The sequence below is a fragment of the Petaurus breviceps genome, unplaced genomic scaffold (assembly GCF_028583685.1).
Source record: "Petaurus breviceps papuanus isolate PSGF00001 unplaced genomic scaffold, PetGlider_PUasm1.0 90925, whole genome shotgun sequence".
In the NCBI taxonomy this organism is placed as follows: Eukaryota; Metazoa; Chordata; class Mammalia; order Diprotodontia; family Petauridae; genus Petaurus; species Petaurus breviceps.
In genome coordinates, this window is record NW_027187380.1 from 32056320 (window position 1) to 32064568 (window position 8249).

An 8249-nucleotide genomic window follows, 5' to 3' on the forward strand; every position below is an offset into this window, starting at 1 on the left:
ACCTTCAACCGAATCAATATTATCTCATTTTAACCCTGGGAGGTAGGTGCCATTATTATCAAATATCTCCATTTCACAGATGAGTCAACTGAGGCAGACAAGGACAAACAACTAGTAAATGTCTAGAAGACGATTTGAACTCAGGTATTCCTGACTCCAGGTTCTGCACTTTATCCACTGTGCCACCTACATGCTAGATGTCACCACGTAATCACTGACAAAGAGGTGAGGCACTATTCTGAAACATGTATTAAGCACCCCATTAAGAGCAATAGTTCTTAACCTGGAGTCTATGAACTTTTAAAAATATACATTTTGGTAGCTATTTTAATATTAATTTCTTTTATGATCCTATACATTTTACTTTGTGCATTTAAAAACTCTAATCCTAGGGGAAGCTAGGCGGTGCAGTGAATAGAGCACCAGCCCTGGAGTCAGGAGGACCTGAGTTCAAATCCGGCCTCAGACACTTATCCCAAAAACTAGCCGTGTAACCTTGGGCAAGTCACTTAACCCCAACTGCCCTCCAAAAAGAAAAAAAAAACACAGCAAAAAACAACTCTAATCCTAGAAGAGGTCCCTAGATTTTATCAGACTACCAACGGGGTCTAAGTCACAAAAAAAAAAAAAAGGATAAATTTCTTGATTTGGAAGACATTTGGAACTAGAAGGCATCTTGGGGATTAACTACTCTACCTTCTTTTATAGATGAGAAAAATAAGGCCCTGAGAGGCTGAGGCCTACTGATTTAGAGGCAGAGTAGTAGTTAATGAAGGACCCCATAATTTATAAAGCAAACCCTTTGATTTGAATTTTGCATTGGACCTACTCATCAGTAACAAACACAGAGGAGCATATGTCTCCCTACATGAAGCTTTGATTTTTATTAATGACCACAAGGTTATGTAATGAGGATATCTCTTTTGTTATATCTTTCAAGTATAGCTCTGACATTTACATGGCATCTGTCGTTGGAGGAAAGCTTTTGATGTGATATTTTTCTCTATAGAACTTTGTTTTTTTATAGTTGAACAATGAGCATTATGGGAATTTGTATTCTCCACATCTTTCAGTCAGCTCCCTGATGGTAAAGATATGATCTAATGTTGTGATATTATTTGCAAAATCCTATTTCCTTCTAATATCCTTGTCAAAGATACCCTCAATACATGTGTAAATCATTTTAATACTGTTTCTTTGATCACTTAAAAGAATAATGACAAACCTGCTATTTCCCGCCCCCCCCCCCCACCAAAAAAAAAAAAAACCCACTAGCATTTTCCTTTGCTCCAGGTACTTCAACATCCTACAAACTGTGTTGCCTCCAGCATTGTTTGGAGTCAAATAGTCCCTGAGATGTCCCTTCTAACTCTGAGGTACTACATTCAAGGGTGAGGAGGCCTGAAACTACATCATAATTTTTTAAAGAAACTTAGCCTAGAAAATAGAATACTTACTAGTGATCTGGTATCATCTTCAAATACTTGAAGGGACATTATGTGGCATAAAGATTAAATTTATTCTGTATGGCTTAAGAAGGTAGACCTAGCACTAAAGAGTAGAAGTTCACAAAAAGGCAGATTCGGGGCTGACACATAGGCAAGAACTTTTCAACAATGACTTCTGTCTGAAGATGGAATATGGACTCTGGTGATGTGATGAGCTTCCTCTCAGTCTCTGGAAGTATTAAAGCAGAAGGTCAGGAATAATTCCTATATTGGTCAGTGCATGGTGTAACAGATGGACTGGATGACATCTCAGGTCTGTTACAAGTTGAAGATTCCACAAATTCATAATCATCATCATCAGTTCTCTTCTTTCTGCAGAATGTGTGTCCCCAGGGAAAAACTCAGTAAATCTTTCTTTGTCCTTGCTCTCTATTACTAAGTACTTCTCTCCTGTGAAGGACTGAATAGTTTTGAGAATTCAAAATAGCAATGATCTTATAACTGAATTAAAAAACAACGACAACAAATAAGAGTGTGGTTTACAGAGGTAAAGAAAGGAAAGGTACAACCATTTATTAAGCACTTACTATGTACCAGACATTGTACTAAGCACTTTCCAAATATTATCTCATTCAATCCTCACAATTAACCTAAGAAGTAGGTGCTATTATGATTCCCATTTTACAGTTGAGGAAACTGAGGCAGACAGAGAGGTTAAGTGACTTTCCCAGGGTCACACAGCTGATAAGTGTCTGAGGTTGGCTATTCTCCTAGATGGGACTCTGAAAATTTCAAGGGAAACATGAGGGTCAGAGAGGGTGGGAGTGGATGTACTTCTGCTTCTGTGTTCTAAAGCCCCAGCTCAGGATATATTTTCATATTCAAAGAGATTTGGATAATTTAGGCCTTTACCCATACCCACCCAATTTATTTTGTTTTTAACTATCAATAAAATAATTTTTTGAGTACTTGATATGTATGAGGACTATTTCAGTTTCTGCAGGTGATAAATGAGTCTCCAGCTGTAGAATACCAATCTGGCCAGGGAGAGAAGACATAAGTTAATAAAAAAAATTATCAAGCACCAGGCAAGATATGCTAATTGCCACATGGTCAATAAAGAAAATAAAGAGTTATAGGAGTGAATAAAGAGTATGGAGAATTAGCTGTGGCCTAGGAGAAGAAGAAGACTTGATTCCCAAGTTAATAAATGAAATAAATATGTATTCAGTGCCCATGGCTCATAGTACTAAGGTGGCTAGATTGTGCGGTCAGTCAATAAAGTGATGCACCAGAAGTCAAGAAGGCCTGAATTCAAATTTGGCCTCAAACTCTAGCTGTGTGACCTACAACAAGTCATTTAAATTTCTACCTGCCTGCGTTTCCTTATCTATAAAATGGGAACAATAGCTCCTATATCCTAGGGTTGTTGTGAAGATAAATGAGATAATATTTATAACATGTTGCAAACCTTAAGGTGCTATATAAAGGTTAGCTATTATTACTAGTAGGCTTTAAGAAATACATTGCCCTTCCCCTCAAGAAAATGGCAGTGCCATCTTTCTTCTTTGGAAAGCACTATGATTTGTGTGATTTTTGGTAAAATTTTTTCCTCTCTGGGCTTTAGTTTCTTCATCTATCGGACACTATGACCTCTAAGGTCCCCCCACTTCTAAAATTCTGTGTAAGTTACAAGATGGAACAACTCTATGAATGATAAAAAATGGGCTCATGGGAGAACCTGCACTGTAAATATTTCTTTTTCTAGAAAGTAAGGACATATCCCGAATCCTTAGAAATTGCACTGTAGTTTAGAATCCTAGAAGTTTGCCCTAGTCTACTTTGAGGAAGTTGTCTTACTGTGACTGTGACTGGTCAGTAACTCTGTGTTAGGGCTTGATCTCCATTTCAGAATATATGCAGATATCTGTGACTAGTTCCTGTCTGCTTCCTATGTGATAAAGAAGAGCATTATGATCCATTCTTGAGCCTGAATTGAGTGTGGAATTAATAACCACAATCAGTAGTTCTTTTTCTTGATGGTAATTGAAGTGATTGAACATTATCATCCTTTGGGTATGGAAAAAGGTGTTTCAGCAGCCTACTCTTCCCACATGGGTGGAGAGAAGTAAAATGATTCTTTCAAAGTCATACAGGGAGCAGAACTAAAATTCACTGACCATAGGGATCGTTTAGCTGTTTTTTCAGTCTCTGTTATATCTATACACCCCTATTAGATGAAGGAATATTAGAAACTACTGTGACATTGAAAATTTCAACAAGTCAGACGAGAGAGAGCTGTCAGGGGTCTAGAAATAAGTGTCCATATCTAAATCTGTCAATATCTGGGCCTATATGCAGCCCTGAAGACCTGCTTGTTCTAGTAGCCAAGATGTTATATCTTACAGCAAGGGAACAACTTGTCTAGCTATGCTGAATTTGAAAGCAAACTTGGGGGGGAAAATACTTTTTAGAAATGACTTTAAACTGAAATATGCTCTCTCAAGACTAAGGGAGAGAATGTGCCACTGATGTTGGGAATTTTGTACTTCTTGCTTTGTCTTCTCAGTGAATTCTCTTTGTAAAGGCATTAATTAATATTAGTGGGTTATCATCAGCAAGCATTATCTGTAATGGGGATAAACTAGAAACCTTCCCAGTACAATCAGAGGTGAAGCAAGGATGCCCTTTATCACCACTGTTTTCAATATTGTACTAGAAAAGCTAGCTATAGCAGTAAGAGAAGAAAAAGAAATTGGAGGAATTAGAATTAGGCAGCAAGGAAAGCTATCTCTCTTTACTGATGATATGATGGCATACTTAGGGAATCCTAGAGAATCAGTTAAAACACTAGTGGAAATAATTAACAACCTTAGCAAAAGTTCCAGGATACAAAATAAATCCACATAAATCATCAGCTTTTCTATGCATTATCAACAAATTCTAGCAGAAAGTGATAGAGAAATTCCATTTAAAATAACTGTAGACAATATAAAATACTTGGGAGTCTATATACCAAGACAAACCCATAAACTATATGAACACAATTACAAAACACTTTTCACACAAAATCAGATCTAAACAATTAGAAAAATATTAATTATGCATGGGTAGGCTAAGCCAATATAATAAAATGACAATTCTACTTAATGTTTTTATTCAGTACCATACCAGTCAAACTACCAAAAAATCATTTTATAGAACTAGAAAAAAATAATAACAAAATTCATCTGGAAGAACAAAAGGTCAAGGATGTTAAGGGAACCAATAAAAAAATGTGAAGGAAAGTGGTCTAGTCATACTAGGTCTCAAACTATATTATAAAGTGGTAATTATCAAAACAATCTGACACTGGCTAAGAAATAGAATGGTGGATCAATGGAATAGATTAGGTACACATTACATTATTGTAAATGACCAGAGTAATCTAGTATATAATAAACCCGAAGATCCAAGGTTTTTAAACAAAAAAAGTTATTATTTGACAAAACTTGCAAGAAAATTGTTAAATTGTATGGCTGACTCTAGGTATAGACCAAAACCTCACACCATATATCAAGATAAGTTCAAAATGAGTACATGATTTACACTTAAAGGATGATATAATAAGAAAATTAGGAGTGCATGGGATAGTTTATTTGTCAGTTCTATGAATAAGGAAAGAATTTAGGACAAAGAAAATGTAGAGAGCATTACAAAATGTAATATAGATAATTTTGATGATGTAAAATTTAAAAGCTTTTGCACAAACAAAACCAATGCAACTGAAATTAAAGAAAAGCAGAAAACTGGAATGACATCTGCCACAAGTATCTCTGCTAAATACCTTATTTCTCAAATATAAAGAGAACTGAGTCAAAGTTATAAAAATACAAGTCATTCCCCAGTTGATAAATGGTCAAAGGATATGAACAGGAAGTTTTCAGACAGAGAAACCAAAGCTATCTATACTCATATTTTAAAAATACTCTAAATCACTATTGATGAGAGAAATGCAAATTAAAGCAACTCCAAGGTACCACCTCACACCTATCAGATTAACTAATAAGACAAAAAAAAAGGAATTCTGGAGGGATTGTGGGAAAAATGGTACACTAATGCATTGTTAGTGGAGTTGTGTACTGGTCCAACCATTCTGGAGAGCAATATGGAACTATGATCAAAGGGCAATCAAACTGTGTTCAGAGAACCTTTGATTCAACAAAACCACTACTAAATCTCAAAGAGATCATAAGAAAGGGGAGAAGGACTTACATGTGCAAAAATATTTATAGCAGTTCTTTTTGTGGTGGCTAAGAATTAGAAATCAAAGGGAGGACAATCAATTGGGGAATGTCTGGAGCAGAGTCAAGATGGAGGAGTAGAAGCAGGACCTCCGTGTAGCTCCAGCACCCACCTTACCCAATTCATGCAAAAGGAGACTCTGAACAAACTTTGGAGCTACAGAACCCAGAATATGACACAGAGAAGCTAATCTCCCACTGAGGACAGCCCAGGCAGCAAATGGCCAGCACAGTGCTCTGGGAGCCGAGCCCAGCCCCACTTCCAGGTTTTAGCAGCAGAGCAGGCCTGACCAGCTGCCAGCTGGAGGGACTCCAGATCAGCAGCAGCTGTGGCCATTTCCAGATTTATCAACACATAGATGAGAAGGACAAAGTGAGAAGTCAGTGCCGTACGGATTTTGGGATCCAGTAGTTGGGAGTACATTGGCTTTTGTCCCTGGAGCAAGAAGCCACTGCTGCGGATGTGCGGCCACCCCCACATGGCAGATTCAGCTCCTGGCCTACAGAGTGTAGGGGGACCAAGTGACCAGACTGAGGGGTAATCGCTCTTGCTTTGACCTGCTTGGATATGGATTGGGTCTAGGGTGGAGGTCCTGGGATGTGTGACCAGCTTGCCAGAGCATGTGGAGGCTTCAGCAAGGGCACCCAACTAATACCTCTGGCAGCTGAGAAAACCCCAATGTTTGGTACAAAGCTCCCCTGTTTGGTAGCAGAGTCCTACTGTGGCAAAAAGCCCAAAAGTCAAGTAATTGAGTGACAAAATGAGTAGGCAAAGAAAACAAAGCAGACAGAAGAATCCAACATTAGACTCCTATTTTGGGGACAAAAAGGATCAAAGCATGGAGCAGGAGGAAGACAGTGAAGTCAGAACTCTTGCACCAAAAGCTTCAAAAGAAAATACGAGCTGGTAATAGGCCATAGAGGACCTTAAGAAGAAGATAAGAGAAGTGGGGGAAAAATTGGGAAGAGAAATGAGAATGATGCAAGAAAATTATGAAATGAGAGTCAACAGCCTGACTGAGGAAAATAACACCTTAAAAAATAGAGTGACTCAAATGGCAAAAGAGGCTCAAAAAGGCAATGAGGAGAAGAATGCCTTAAAAAGCCAAATTTGCCAAATGGAAAAAGAATCTCAAAAGCTCACTGAGGAGAATCATTCCTTCAGAATTAGATTGGAGCAAATGAAAGCTAATGACTTTATGAGAAATCAAGATGCTGTTAAACAGATCCAAATAAATCAAAGAATAGAAGGCAATGTGAATTATATCATTGGAAAAACCACTGACCTGGAAAATAGATCCAGGAGAGATAATTTAAAAATTATTGGACTACCTGAAAGCCATGATCAAAGAAAGAACCTAGAAATCATCCTGCAAGAAATTCTCAAGGAAAACTGTCCTGATGTTTTAGAACCAGAGGGCAAAATAGAGGTTGAAAGAATCCACCGATCACCTCCTAAAAAAGATCCCAAAAAGAAAACTCCTAGGCATATTGTAGCTAGGTTCTGAAATTCCCAGATCAAGGAGAAAATATTACAAGCAGCCAGGAAGAAAAAAATTGAATATTGTGGAAACACAATCAGGATAACCCAGGATCTGGCAGCTTCTACACTGAGGGATCAAAGGGCTTGGAATATGATATTCCGGAGGTCAAAGGAGCTGGGATTAAAACCAAGAATCACCTACCCAGCAAAACTGAGTATCATGTTTCAGGGGAAAATATGGTCATTCAGTGGAATAGAGGGCTGTCAATCATTCTTCATGAAAAAAAAAGAGCTGAATAGAAAATTTGGCATTCAGATACAAGAAGCAAGAGCGGCTTGAGAAGGTAAACAGGGAAAAGAAATCATAAGGAACTTATCAAAGTTGAACTATCAACATCCCTACATGGAAAAATGATAATTGTAACTGATGAAACCTTTCTGAGTATGAAAATAGTTGACGGGAATAGAAATACATACATATATGTGTGTGTATGTACATATATATGAGGGTATATGGCATATGAATATATATGTGAATGTGTGTATATGTGTTTACAGGTATACATAGATAGAGGGCACAGGATCAATTTAATAGGAAGGGATGTGTAATAGGAATAGAATTTGAAGATCCCCCTGTATTGGCTTGGTTTTTGGTTTGATTGTGTTAAAATGCAGAGCTTGTGAATCCCACTTGTGGGATGGACTTGTTGACGTGAAAAGAGAGGGCCGAACTGGGAGGAGCTGGTGACGTAAATTTAGAGAGACACAAGAAAAGAGAGAGGCAGAAGAACTTTTTGGAAGCAGCATCTTGGAGGCAGAGAGAGACTGAGAGGATTTCTGAGGGCCAGTTTGAATTGCCCAGGACTTTTGAGACTTGCCACCCAGAGCTGCCAAGGACTGAGGAGACATGGCTGTTATGCTGGTACTTTGTCCGTCTGTTTTGGTGTTGTTTTGCCAGATCTGTCCACTGATGAAGGACAGTCCTGTTGTTGCAGAGGGCTTGGAACCTTGCTGTTGGTTCAGAGCTCCAGAGAC